Raw genomic sequence first — 14,770 nt, forward strand, 5'->3', positions numbered from 1 at the left:
GTTTCCTCGCTCTCTAATATCAGGTGATTTAATTCCATCTATATTTATTGAAATTCCTTCAATGAGAGACATCACAGGGCATTGGCTGAATTGTTAGGGCTCTGGAATCAGTTTGCCGGGGATGAAATCTTGGCTCTGCCATTCACTAATGTATCACCTTGACATCAGTTTGCTTATCTGTAAAATGGGGCAACAAAAACAGTCTGTTAGGGTGACTATAGGGACTTAATCATAAACACCTAGAGTTCTTAGGACAGTGCTTAGAATATAGTGTGTACTCTATAATTGCTGATTCTGTCATTGCCATCTTTCATCATGAAGGTTCTTCAAATTCTGATTTTTCTAACAATATTTATTGACCATCTATCATGCACCAGGATGTTAGATACTGAGGTTTTAAAGCTGAATAAGACCCAGTTCCATCCAGTCCTCCAGAAGTTCAGAGGATATCAGAAGAGAACGTAATTTGCAAACAGTTACAGAGCAGTAAGATGACTGCAGGAATGGAGAAGGGGTAGCAGGAAGGAGAAAGGTCTGAATCCTCCTGGGGGGTGAGCAAGACCTCATGTGAGCTGAGACTTTAAAAAAAGAGAGAGTTTTTCCAAATTGTATCTCCTCTGTGTTATTTCAAACACATCATTAAGAGCTAACATTTCAGGACTTGTATGTGTCAGACTCCATGGCAACTACTATGTGTACTAGCCCATGTGTTCTTCACAAAAATCCAGGGAGGTAGACAATTGCTCTAGGATTATTTGGTTGCAAACAATAGGCACCCCCTTCTCCTCATTTAAACAAAAAGGGATTTCTTGGCTCACACAGGAAAGGGTAGGGGGCGGAGCTGGTCTCAAAAAGGCTTGGGAAGGAAATCACAAACTACTTAGATCTTCCATTTTTCTCTCCTTCTGCTTCTCTTTGCATGTTAGATTTAGTCTCTATCTTCAGATTTGTGATCTGAGAAGGAAAGACTCTTCTTCTCAAGTTTAACTTTAAAAAGTTATCAACACAACCACCACCATCACCTTAAGGAAGGTCTCCACTAGAGCAGGCATGGGTTACATGCCCATCCCTTAACCCACTCTGTGATCAAGGGGATGGGCCGAGCAGAATCACCATACTTATCTCAGATTTCCCATCTACCCACTTGATATTGACCTTTCTGTCACATGCAGCTGAACTGGATCCTGACTGATAAACCCAAACCTGTAGCCAAGGGCTGTCTTTCAAAACAGGCTTTGCTTTACATGAGTGCTGTGGCAGAAAAAAGGAGAACATAATGAATCGTTCACGGCCTCCCAAAGTTGTCCCCAAAGGTGATACACATCACTTCTCCATTTCATTGGCCAAAGAAAATTATATGGCCATCTGTAATTCCAAAAAGGAATAGGGAAGTATAATCCTACCATATTCCAAGTAGAAAGCTAGAAATATTTGATGAAAAGAACAAATAATTACCATATTGAGTCACGTGACAATGAGAAGACAGATGACTTCACAAAGCAAAGGAGGGGAGAAGGAGTGGGCAGGGGAAAGGGAAAAAAAAAACCCAGAAAGCAAAGGAGAGATAAAAGCCTGGAAAGCTTAGCCTACCCCAACATTTCGGAGGTTCCTACAGGAAAGAGTTATCAATCAGTTTCTGGAAGAGCTTTCTGATCTTTGGTTTGGGACAGTAAGTTTATCTGATGACTGCTATATTTACATATAACTGTGGTGAATTATGTAACGGTACCCAATTTTCACAGGAGTTTTAATTGAGCAGCCATGGGCATTAGGTTAAAATCTTCCTTTCTCTGTTTTTCACCCCAGCCCATCTAGGAACCTTTGTCTTTCTGTGCATAAAAACACTGGATTATATTAAAATATGGTTATTAAAATGTTTTTTATTCTAGGGTTTTTTTGGATTTTTTTAGATTCAAGTTAGTTACCTAAAATATTTTTTAAATTTTTTAAAATATTTATTTATTTTTCAGAGAGACGGAGACAGAATGTGAGTGAGGAAGGAGCAGAGAGAAAGGGAGACACAGAATCCGAAGCAGGCTCCAGGCTCTGAGCTGTCAGCACAGAGCCCGACACGGGGCTCGAACTCACGAGCTGTGAGATCATGACCTGAGCCGAAGTCGGATGCTCAACTGAGCCACTCAGGTGCCCCTAACTAAAATATTTTTTAAAGTTAAATGTGTCATGTACTTCTTCATGATCACATTAAATAACATGTGTCAACTGTCCTGTAAATGCTTTCTTTTCTTTTTTTTTTTTAAGTTTATTTATTTATTTTGAGAGAGAGAGAGAGGGAGAGAGCAGGGCTGGGAAGAGAGCACAGACAGGGGAGGCAGAATCCCAAGTAGGCTCCTCACTGTCAGCACAGAGCCCAACGTGGGGCTCAAACTCACAAACCATGAGATCATGACCTGAGCTGAGATCAAGAATCGGATGCCTAACCCACTGAGCCACCCAGGTGGCCCTGTAAATGCCTTATTTTCTAAACAGTGATGAAGGTAACAATATTTTGAGGTATTTGGCGTGGGTCTAGGCACATTTGAAACTCCCTAGATGATCCTGACACATGCCCTAGGGGTGAGCATATAAAGTCAACACGGCGTCGTGTTCTTATGATAGGCTGAACAGTCAGGACTATGTTCATCGTCCTCATGGTAAGAAAGTGGGGGCACAGGGAACATTATTCAGACTCCAGCTCCCATCTGGGCACTACTCCTCAAAGCTCTCTACGTATTCTACTCTCTAGTCTAAAGCAGTGGTCCTTAACGGGGGTTGACTTTGCGGAGAGCATTGGGCAAAATTTGTAAATATTTAGGGGGAGAGCAGTATTACTCTTTGGCGGGGTGGAGAGCAGTGTTACTAGTATCCGGTGGACAGGCCAGAAATGCAACTTAGCATCCTAGGATGCACTAGACAGCCCCCACAACAAAGAATCATCCAGACCAACATGTCCATAGCACCAAGGTTCAGAAATCCTGACTTAAACAGGGTTTAAACAATAAGTAACGGACACAGAAAATGATAAACTTTCACTATACCCAAAAACTAAGATTGAGAAGCAACCAAAAGCTACTCAAATGACTCAGCTGAGAAAGAAACTACCCTGGCTTCATCTCATGAAATAAAGATTTCTGTGAAAGAAAGTGTGTTGGTGCAGTCGGGGAGGAGGGATGCATTATATTTCTCTCACCCTGACTCAGAGTCCTATGGTTTGATCAACCAGAGACTGAACTTCCATCCCTGTCTGTCCACTGACCGGTGACAGAGGACACTCACCTCCATCCCACCCTTCGGTGGCAACCATCTTTCTACATTAAAGCAAGTGCTGAAAAAGACAGGACGCGTGTGTGTTTGGGGAAACATGGAGAGGGGACCAAGAAAGGGAGCAGAGTTATGCTGGCAAAGACCCTTCTGAGACATCAAGAATCGAGTCCAGTAAATGGAAGGGGAGCAGGAAAATTTTCAGATTCCACGTGCGCTGGGAAAAGTGTCTGGTTTTGTTTTAAAATCTGTAACACAACGTTAGCTAATCACAGCGACAGACAGTAAGGACAGGAGGAAGATGCCCCCTTGTGACTCTTTTCTATAAGAGTATCTTTTTGTTGTGAGTTTAACAAAGACAGTCTCCCACACACAGAGGTTGGAAAAATATACCACCTTGTATATTTCTTTAAGTAGAATTACCCGAAGACAGAGCTCAGTGTGCGAAATACAAAAGTATCAGTAAAGATAATTAATCTCCTAATAAATGTTGTAAATCTGGTTACAACACTAGATGCAGATAAAAAAAATTTTTAAGCATCCTGTTTCTGTGTTTTATCTCATTTAATCCTCCATAAATCCTGAAATAAATATCATGGTTACTCCATTTTTATAGGTGAAGTGATAGAACTGTAAAGATGCCCATAAAGCCTGAAGATATAAGCGGTTTATTGCTATCACCTTCCAATGCCTGGCATGTTCAACGTGCTGTGCTTTGTTAGCAATGCAAGCTTGCAGTGAATGTGGTGCATTACTGTATCATTCGTGTCAATCTCTGCATTTGTATCTATGATGTACTGCCCTCAGATAATTTGGTCTCTGATCCCCACAGGCTAAACCTGAGCCTTTAACAAACCCCAGAAGAAGGAATCAAAAAAGTTCTGATCTGGCAGTCTACACCCACATCAGCCAATCCAGTGTTGGAAATTATCCAATGAGTCCCTTCCCCTTCTGCCTTAATGGGGTGCTGTGCCAGCCTGTTGGAACCCAGCCCAAGCCTGTCATACGCGGTCACTAATTGGTCCTTTTGCATGATGAAATTCATCTCTTCAGACATGTCGCTTCAAAGAAAATGGTCCCAAGACACAGGTCATGTCACACCATCGCTCTGCCTTGTGTTTGGGTGGCTGAAGTCCAGTGGAAGTTGTCTGGATTGTCTCCTGGTCCATCTCCTTATTTGTGTGCCTCCCTTTCCAAATGAAAAGTAGCTTGGTCTCAAAACAGTCTTTAGAAAAGCAGGTGCTCTTGTCCAGGAGACCTGAGTTCCATGAGCATATTTCCAAACAATAGTTGGGGTTATCCTTGGCTAACCTTTGCAGGACTTGCATCTTGAACTTGCAAAGGCACATGTGTTGAGAACCTTACATGGGATACTGCTACACCCCAAGGTCAAGGCTTGAACCCAACTCTATTGGTGATTTCTACCATAATTCTGGAGGTTGCTCTGCTAATAACAAATAATAATGATGGTAAAAGTTTTAAAAAGGCATATTTTTCTTTATCTCTTTTCCTTCTCCTACCAGTGTGTGAAATACGAAAGTATCAGTAAAGATAATTAATTTCCTATTGACAAAGTATATCACCATCACTCTCATTTAGAGGCACCTATAATATGGTTACTTTATAAATTTTATTTTTAAGATTATCATACAGTCGGGGCGGCGCCTGGGTGGCTCAGTTGGTTGAGCCGCTGACTTCGGCTCAGGTCATGATCTTGCACCCCGTGGGTTCGAGCCCCGCGTCGGGCTCTGTGCTGACAGCTCAGAGCCTGGAGCCTGCTTCAGATTCTGTGTCTCCTTCTCTCTCTGCCCCTCTGCCTCTCATGCTCTCTGTCTCTCTCAAAAGTAAATAAACATTTAAAAAAATTTTTTTAAAGATTATCATACAATAAAATTGACTTCATGTGTATACAGTTCCATGAATTTAGACACCTATATGGATTCATGTAACTACAACCACAATCAGTATACAGAACAGGTCCATTCACTCCAAAAAACTCCTCGGTAATTATGCCCTCTCCTCACCCCTAGTCCCCAGGCAACCTACTGATTTGTTCTGTATCCCTATAGTTTTACCTTTTTCAGAATCATATAAATGAATCATACAGTATGTATTTTTTTGGAGACTTTTTTTTTTCCACTTAGCATAATAACTTTGAGAGTCTTCTGAGTTTGTATACAGGTTTTTGTGTAAACTTAAGGTTTCATTTATTTAGGACAAATGCCCAAGAATGGGATTACTAGATTATATGGGAAAAGTATATTTAATCTTATAAGAAACTGCCAAAATGTTTTCAGGGTGGTGCAGGTACCATTTCTCATTCACAATAGAAACAGAAATGTGTGGCTGTGAATTCTACCCAACATTTGATTGTGTGTGTGTGTGTGTGTGTGTGTGTGTGTGTGATTGTCACCATTCAAATAAGTAGGTAGTGGTATCTCATCATGGTTTAATTTGCATTTCCAAATGGTTAGTGAACATCTTATTCTTTCTTCATTCCTCAAGTTTCAAATTTCCTTCTGTCTGAAGAACTTCCTTTATAAATTTTTGCAGAGCAGATCTGCTGGCACAAATCCTCTTAGTTATCTTTCATCTGAAAATGTGTTTTTTTCACCCTAATTCCTGAAGGATATTTTGCTGGATATGTATATGATACATATGTAAAAGTATACAGATTATATAAAGACCTATATCTATATCTATATCTGGATCAATAGATACAGATACACTTACATATGTAATTACATAGCTGCGTATAATTCTAGATTGCTAGTACTCCCCATTTCTCTGTTATCTTCAGTCTACTGTTGGGCCCATTTAAATTTTAAATTTCAGTTATTATATATTTCAAGTCTCAAATTTTCCTTTGATTCTTCTTCATATCTTCCATTTGCTAGGATTATCTGTTTTTCCATTTGCTTCATGAGTACTTGTTCCAAGAGTGTTTATGACCTCAACATAGAGTGTTGAGGTATCTCTATGATACCTTCTCTGAAGTCTTTGTGAATTGGAAGTATATAATTCTAATATGTCATCTTTTCCCATGCAATCTGTGGCTTCTTTTTTTATATGGTGGGAAATTTTTAATTGTATCCTGGACATTTTAGATATGTTATGAGACTCTGGATCTTGTTTAAATCCCATAGAAAGGGCTGATATTTTTGTTTTAGTTGTCAGTTAACCTGACAAGGTTCAGGTCACAAGATCCAACCGGCCTTTTGTGGGTGTTCGTTCCCATGTTAGTTCAGATTCCAAAGTTTCTGCAATGCTATTAGGACTTTTTCCTATGGGTGAGCTCCCCAGTGGTCAATCTGGAACCTGGGTGGCTGGCGTCCAGTTACAAATCAAAATCAAATCCATGCACGAGCAGCCAAGAAGATCCCAAGCCCTTTGTTTCCCATGACCTCCCCATTACATTCCTATTTTCTAGGGCTCCTCTTTTCAGTCCTCTCTCCAAAAAGCTGATAACTTCGTTACCCTGCTCTCCTGCACACTTTTGTGACTGTGTTTTTGCATTTGGGCCAAACAGCAGGAAGACAGAAAGCCTTTGCCCCATCCTCCCGGATTTACAGCTCTGCTGATAAGAGAGGAAGGCTCTTCCTCCAAGATTTGGCTTCTGCAGATTCCTGTTGCATTACAGTCTCTGCCATCACTGCAGTGCTCAAGAGATTGCCTGAAGTTTGGGAAGTATGAAAGCAGAGAGGAGAAAAACAAACACTCTCTTTCTCCCTTTTTAAGCCTGAACTAGAATGCCTTCTCCGGAGCTCACTCGGTATCAATGCCTGCTTTTGGGTTTCAGACTGTTGCATTCAACCTTGGGGGATCCTGGAGGGGAAGAAAATGATAAACTCATTGCTGGTTCAGTGGCATTCTGAATTCGCCTTCTTCCCAAGTCCCCTGCTACTATTAACTTTTCTGAGTTCTCAAATAGTGGCTCCATGCCTCCCATACAGACTTTATAGTTGTATTCAGTGGGAGAGACAGGGTGGAGTAAACTTACTCCAACTCATGCAGAATTAGAACATTATATTTTGAAAAACAACTTAATTTTCCTTCATTACTCTTCCAAGGTTATTTGTTCATTTAAAGTTTTATAGCTTTTCTTAAGAAAGTTATAGTAATTAGCATTTTCTTAGGAAATTGTCCTGATTTAGATGCAAATTTAAAAATTTATTAACAGAGATTTAAGTAGCATATATTTCCAATTATCATATTCTCTTCTGTATGTAAGGTGTCAGGTAGTTTCTTTCTAATGTTATACCTGGGTCAATTTACTTTTTTTCTCTTGATTACTTGTGTGAACACTTAATCTATTTTGCTGTGCTTTATGGAGACCCAAAACTTGTGGGCTTTTTGTTTTCTGATATATTAATTTATGCTTTTATCCTGAACCATTTCTTTTGTCATTCTTTGACTTGAATCCTTTGTTCATTTATTTTCATTTATTCGGCTTTTAAAATAGAGCTCTTATAGATGTCATTTTCCACTCAATCTCATGTGTAGTGCATGATTATTTTCTAAACACCCTATAATTGGACTTTTATTTCCTTTTGGCCAAGAAATTATTGAAATGGGTGATCTTATTTTTTTTTAAGTTTATTTATTTATTTTGAGAGAGAGAGAAAGAAAGAGAGAGAGTGCAAGCAAGAGAGAGACAAGGAGAGAATCAGAAGCAGGCTCTGGGCTGTCAGCACAGAGCCTGTCATGGGGCTCAAACTCCTGAACCGTGAGATCACGACCTAAGCCGAAATCAAGAGTCGGATGCTGAACCAACTGAGCCACCCAAGCACCCCATATTTTATTTTATTCTTACGTGATCATTTTAACTCCCAGTGTTTGTATGTTTTGTTAAACTATTTTAAAATTAATTCCCAAGTTTATTTCACGGAGGCCAGAGAATAGGACTGTCCTCAACTGAACATTTCTGTGACCTAATATATGTCATATAGTAACACATACCATTAGGTTTTGAGAAAAACGAGCATTTTTAGTTGTAAGATATAAATTCTTCTCTAATAAATCAATTTTACCATACACATTATCTAAATGCTCTGTATCTTTATTCACTAGCTCATCTGTTCAAGACTGAAAGTGTGTTAAATTCTAGTACAGCCATTTTTTGACAATTTATACTTGTATTTTAGGGTCTGCCTCATAGTTTTATGGTATATTAAAGCTTATGCATAAATGTTCATTATGGCTATATGTTCTCTGTGAATAAAGATATGCTCATTACCAAAGTAACCTCAAACTTCAACAACATAAAAGTAGGCTTCATTCATTTAGCATATTCACTTTGAATTTTACTATGTCTGGATGGCACCTCGGCTTTATTAAAATTATTACTATTATTATCATCAATATCACTATTTTCAATTTGCTTGATATTTTCTTTTTTTAATACTTACTTATTTTTTGGAAAGACTGCAAGTGGGGGAGGGGTAGAGAGAGGCAGAGGATCTGAAGCAGGCTCTGCACTGACAGGCTGACAGCAGTGAGCTTGATGCGGGGCTCGAACTCACTAACTCCAGTATCATGACCTGAGCCCAAAGTCAGATGCTCAACCAACTGAGCCACCCAGGTGCCCCACAATTTTCTCGATATTTTCTTATTCAATCTTTTTACCCCCTCTTTTAGTCTGTCTCTCTTTGATATGCCTTACGAGGATAGTTGGTTTGTGATGGATTTAGAGAGAGAAATATAAATTAAATCATAAATAAGACCAAAGAATATACAGATGAACATTTAGAAGATTTTAGGGTAGGAAGAAATGTTTTAAACATGCAAACAAAAGACAAAACCACGAAGAGAAACATAAATTTGTTTGACCACATAGCAACGAACACCCTTACTCATCATAAAATATCATAATCATAAAATATCATAAATTAGATGGATAAAGATTGGATCATGGCAGAAAAAAATCTCATTATCCTTCCATATAAAGCACTCTTGTGAGTCCACATTAGCAAGACAATTGAAAATATGGATAAAGGATAATGGAAAAGCAATTCACAAAAGAATAAATTCAGATGGTCACCAAGCATACGAAAAACCATTCAACCAAATTTATAATTGTGGAAATAGGCATTATAATGAAAACAAAAAACTTTTTTTTTTTTTTTTGGATTTCATGTTGGCAAAAATTACTGAATATGTACTCAGCCCCAGACTGGCTAAGGCTGAGTAGCGGACACAAATCACATGTGCTTCTATTCTTCCATCCTTCACTGAAGTTAAACATCACTAATTTATCTTAGCATCCTTAACTGCTAAAGATAAACTACATGTGGTCTTACAGCCAGTCCTCATAAAGGAAGACCAGGTCACCACTACTAATTCATTGATGCTAGTACTCCAGATTGAATCAATCTGGCATCCCTAAAGTTTGATGAAAGTGCCTGTTATACATGGTTAGCCTTGGCAGCCTGATTCAATAATATGACTTTTTAAATGTTTATTTATTTTTGAGAGAGAGACACACACACAGTGTGAGCAGGGAAGAAACAGAGAGACAGGGAGACACAGAATCTGAAGCAGGCTCTAGGCTCTGAGCTGTCAGCACAGAGCCTGACGCGGGGCTCAAACCCACAAGCTGTGAGATCATGACCTGAGCCGAGGTCGGATGCCCAACCAACCGAGCCACCCAGGCACCCCAATATGATTTTCTTTTTAAGTTATAATGATCATATCCTTTAACCAGGCATCCTCTCTAAGTAGATAATCAAAGATGAACACACATTTATGTACAAGGCTGAAATTCAGAGTACTAATTACAAAAGTGAAATGCTGGGAATATTGGCAATTATCTTAACGTAAAATAATAAGAGAATGGTTAAAGCACATTCAATGCATACGGAGAACATTTACAATTAGTATGCTTATGTTTTCAAAAAAGTGTAATGCTATAAAAATGCTCAATACGACTTGCTAAATTGGGAGGGGGGAGGCAAGAAACACACTCGTGTAATGTGAATCCAAAAAAAAAACACATAGGAAAAAAAACTATGCAAGGAAACACATAAATATGTAATAATGTTCATCTTAGGATAGAGCAATCACTATGGTTATTTTATTCGCTGTATTTTAAGCCACAGACTATACCTTTGTGTCCATATCCAGACAGTGTTGAGGAAGTCATACGGAGGATGTAACTGCCAGTTGACCCTTGAGCTGGATCCAGGCAACTGAAGGTTCCCCACCACCTGCCCTGTCCTTGGAATATACCTTCTACCTACCATTCCCACCGTGGGACGCATTTTCAAGGAAGTAGCCTTGAGAGAGCAAAGTGGTGCTGAGGCCCTCTGGATGGTATATGTGACTAAACCCAGGTCAGGCCTCTATATAAACTTTTAAGATTCTGGCAGGTGGGTGCAGAGGTCTACTGATCTTTCAGCCTGCAAGTCTCATACCTAAGTTTGCTCACTTATTGAACCTGCCATCTATCAATCTGGAGTGGTCTGCCTCTTTCTTAGATCTCTTTGTGCCCTCCATGCCTAGGGGCAAGTTTCAGATTACTCCTGGGAAACTTCCGAGCTTGAGAACCAACAATATAGATATTATGAAATATATATCAGCGGTATGCTATGGTTAAGTAATTTAATATTGTAAACCTCACAAAATGTCTACATCTTTGTTTAATGCTCATTTGTTTACTTTGAGAGAGAGAGAGAGAGATAGAATGTGTGTGAGCGGGGGAGGAGCAGAGAGAGAGGGAGAGAGAGAATCCCAAACAGGCTCTGTGTTACTAGCACAGAGCCTGACACAGGGCTTGATCCCAGAAACCATGAGTTCATGACCTGAGCCGTGATCAAGAGTTGGATGCTTAACCACCCAGGCACCCCTCAAAATGTCCATGTCTAATACAAAAATGTTTTTCAAATTCTGGAAACATCATGGTTTCCAATGATCTATTGTGTATAAACCACTCTAAAACTTAATGTCTTAAAATTATTACTCTTATTATCTTTTATGATTGTGTTGGTTAATTGGGATCAGTTGACTGAGTCTCACTTGGTTCTCATGTGATTCCAATTAGACAGAGGCTCTGGCTGGAGTTACCTAGAGGGTCAACAGGACGTCCAAGATGGCTTCTTCACTCACATGTATGAAACTCAGTGCATCTCTCTGTAGTTCTTGCTCTAAAAGAATAGCCCAGACTTTTTACATGGTGGCTCACAGCTTCAGTAGACAGGAAGCAGAACTTCTGGATCTGTTAAGAGTGATGACTGGAGATGGCATGGCATTACTTCTGTCATATTCTAATGGTCAAGCAGATAGAAAACCTATCTAGATTCAAGGGGGTGGAAAAATACACTCTACCTCTTGATTGGGAAGTAGTGAGATCACATCACAGAAGATCATGGGGAATGAAAATTATTATTGTGGACCTCTTTGGAAATTATACTCTGTCCCTCAGTATTAGAAGCAAATATGTCACTTATTTTTTTAGTTTATTTTTGAGATAGAGAGAGAGAGAGAGAGAGAGAGCAGGGGAAGGGCAGAGAGAGAGAGGGAGAGAGAGAATCCCAAGCAGGCTCCACACTGTCAGCGCAGAGCCCGATGTGGGGCTGGAACTCCCACAAACTGTGAGATTGTGACCTGAGCCAAAATCAAGAGTTAGATGCTTAATAGACTCAGCCACCCAGGTGCCCTGCAAATCTGTGACTTTTAAAGATATCTTAGCTATTCTTTATCTTGCCAGCCTCATACCTAAGGATTCTAATCCTTCAAAGAGCGTTAATGTACTCAATGTGTCTTAAGCTGATGTAAAGTCTAAAAAACAGGAACTTCTCTTATTTCACTACTTGATAAAGGACCAATTTGCAGTAGCTTAATTTATCCCTTATGGAATGTGATTTGATCTCAGACTTACAATGTTTGCAAACTTGAACAGTTTAAAATGAAATAACATACTCCACTAACTTCTGTTCATCCTGTTAATCTGTGCCTTGTTTTCCTCTAGCCAGATGTTTCTTATACTTCATTTGCCTAACAATATTCAGACTAGGAAACGATTCTAGCATTAAAATGATGCACCAAACATACCCACATTTATTTTCCATATCCTTGGCTCTTTCTAGATCTGTCTTGCATTTTTCAACATCCTTAATTTCTATTGAACCCAGATGGAATCTATGTTTGCCAGGAAAAAAAGAAAACCAAACATGCGACAGTATTTTATATTCTTCCATGCTACATGGGTGAGGTCTGAAGATATAATATGCTCTTTAAGATCATGTACACCAGGCATTTGGTTGAGGAAAGTGTGGTAGGCAACTTCTGAAATGGCCCCTGAAGACCCCTCCCTCCTGATATTCATGCCCTTTGTAATTCTTTCTCCTTGAATGTGGGTTGCACTTCATGACTTACTTCCAACAAATAAAATATGGCTAAAGTGTTGGGATGTCACTTTCACGATTAGGTTACAAAAGACTCTGCTTTCCATTTTGCTCACGCTCTTTCACTCTCTCCCTCACTTGCTCTGAGGAGAAGTCACGGGATGCCCTATGGAGAGGTCCGCGTGGCAAGGAACTCAGGTCTCTGGCCAACAGCCAGCAAGAACCAGCAGCCTGTCAATAGCCATGTAGCGACCTTCAGAGTGGAACTTCTGAAGCCTGTCCATGGCCGTATGTTCCGAAGCAGAGCCTCCCACCGCCCAGCCCGGAGATGACTGCAGCCCTAGGCAGCATCGTAACTGCAACCTCGTGAGATGCTATGCACCAGAAAACCCAGCTCAGCAACACTTAACATCCTAAGCTTCAGAAAACGTCAGATACTAAATGTTTCTTGTGTAAAGCCCTAAATCTTAGGGCAGTTTGCCACGGCAGCAGCAATTTGGGTACTAGGATCCATAAAGAAAGCTCATGTCTTTGACTATAGAACAAAGAAGAGGGCCTCTGTGGTTCAAAGAGTATGGAGGCAATCAGCATTATTATTCTTTTCTCTTTTCTCTTGCTTCTTCATCCTGAGGGCAGTCCTGGTAGCAGGTCTGCACACAGAGTGGGGGGGATCCAACTCTGAAAGAAACTCTGGCTGTCTAGTCAGAGGACCTGGAAAGGGCACCACAAGGGGCAGAAAGTGGAGGGAAGATCCCAGGGAGTAGACTACTGGAGGAAGTTGTTCTCATTCATGAACCACAAGTGAGTGGAACAGACATGCAGAAGCATGGCTTTGAGAACCGAACGACAATATAAACCACTAGCAGCCCTAACTAATCCCTCTAAAGGGCATGGACGAAGCAGACCCAAGCAACACAGAAAAGTCTTTGAAAACGAAACTTATGTTCGAGTCACCACCCACAGAAAGAGAGAACTTGTAGTCTAAACCTAACTGGATTGATGGCCTGCTAAAACAAAACAAAGCAAAATAAAAATAACTGACATCTCCAGAGGACTTTAAAAGGACCCAGAATGTCACAGTGTAATGTCCAAAATATCCAGGATATAACCGCAAATTACTTAAGAGAAAAAGAAAATTCTGACCACTCTTCAAAGGAGAAGACAGGCAACAAATACAAACCCAAAGATCACCTAGATATTTGTTATCAGACGAAGATGTTCAAGCACCCATTATACCCATGCTCCCTAAAGAAAAGGTGAATTTTCTTCCTGTTTTTTTTTCTTTTCTTTTTTTCTTTTCCTTAACTTTTACTGTTGCATGCAGAGATAACACTTCACCTACCTAGAGGTATTTCTTCTATAGAGCCTTTGTGTTCAAATTGTTTTTTTCCCCTTTTTCTTTTTTCTTTTTTTTCTTAACTTTTACTGTTGCATGCAGAGATAACACTTCACCTACCTAGAGGTATTTCTTCCATAGAGCCTTTGTGTTCAAATTGGTTTTTTCCCCTTCTTAGCTTTTACTGTTGCAGCAGAGATAACACTTTACCTACATAGAGGCATTTCTTCCATAGAAAGGCGGACATTCTGAAAACGCATAGAAAAGTAGAATTTTAGAGCGGATAAACTGTAAAATGAACCAGATAGAAACTTAAAAACTAAAAAATACAATATCTGAAATTTTTAAAAATTACTGGATGGCTCCAATGGAGGAAGGGATGACAGAGGAAATGTTTAGTGAACTTGAAAATAGATAAATAAAAATGATCCAATCTGAAGTGCAATCAAAAAAAGACTAGGAAAGGGGTGCCTGGGTGGCTCAATCAGTTAAACATCTGACTTTGGCTCAGTCATGATCTCATGATCTTATGGTTCATGAGTTCAAGCCCCATATCAGGCTCTCTGCTGTCAGCGCTGAGTCCTCTTCAGATCTTCTGTCTCCCTCTCTCTCTGCTCCTCCCCCATCTCAAAAAATAAATAAACATTAAAAAACAATTTTAAAAAAAGGGGGGACACCAGGGTGGGACAGTTGGTTAAGTGTCCGACTCTTGATTTCGGCTCAGGTCGTGATCTTATAGTTTGTATGTTCAAGTGACACGGAGCCTGCTTTGGATCCTTTCTCTTCCTCTGTCTGCCCATCGTGCTCACTCGGGCTCACTCTCTCACTCTTTCTC

At 39.9% G+C, this 14,770-nt stretch overlaps 1 long non-coding RNA gene across 1 annotated transcript in view; it reads right to left on the minus strand.

Annotated features, from left to right (window-relative positions):
- Positions 1-81: 81 nt before the first annotated feature.
- LOC122233191 overlaps positions 82-14,770 on the minus strand; it is a 149,909-nt gene continuing 135,220 nt past the window's right edge. Inside the window, exons 4-5 of the long non-coding RNA XR_006210687.1 lie at positions 14,056-14,183; positions 82-177 (exon numbers count right to left, since the gene is read on the minus strand). This is a non-coding gene — a long non-coding RNA (uncharacterized LOC122233191). The remainder of the gene's footprint in view (positions 178-14,055; positions 14,184-14,770) is intronic.

The sequence above is a fragment of the Panthera tigris genome, chromosome D4 (genome assembly GCF_018350195.1).
Source record: "Panthera tigris isolate Pti1 chromosome D4, P.tigris_Pti1_mat1.1, whole genome shotgun sequence".
NCBI lineage: Eukaryota > Metazoa > Chordata > Mammalia > Carnivora > Felidae > Panthera > Panthera tigris.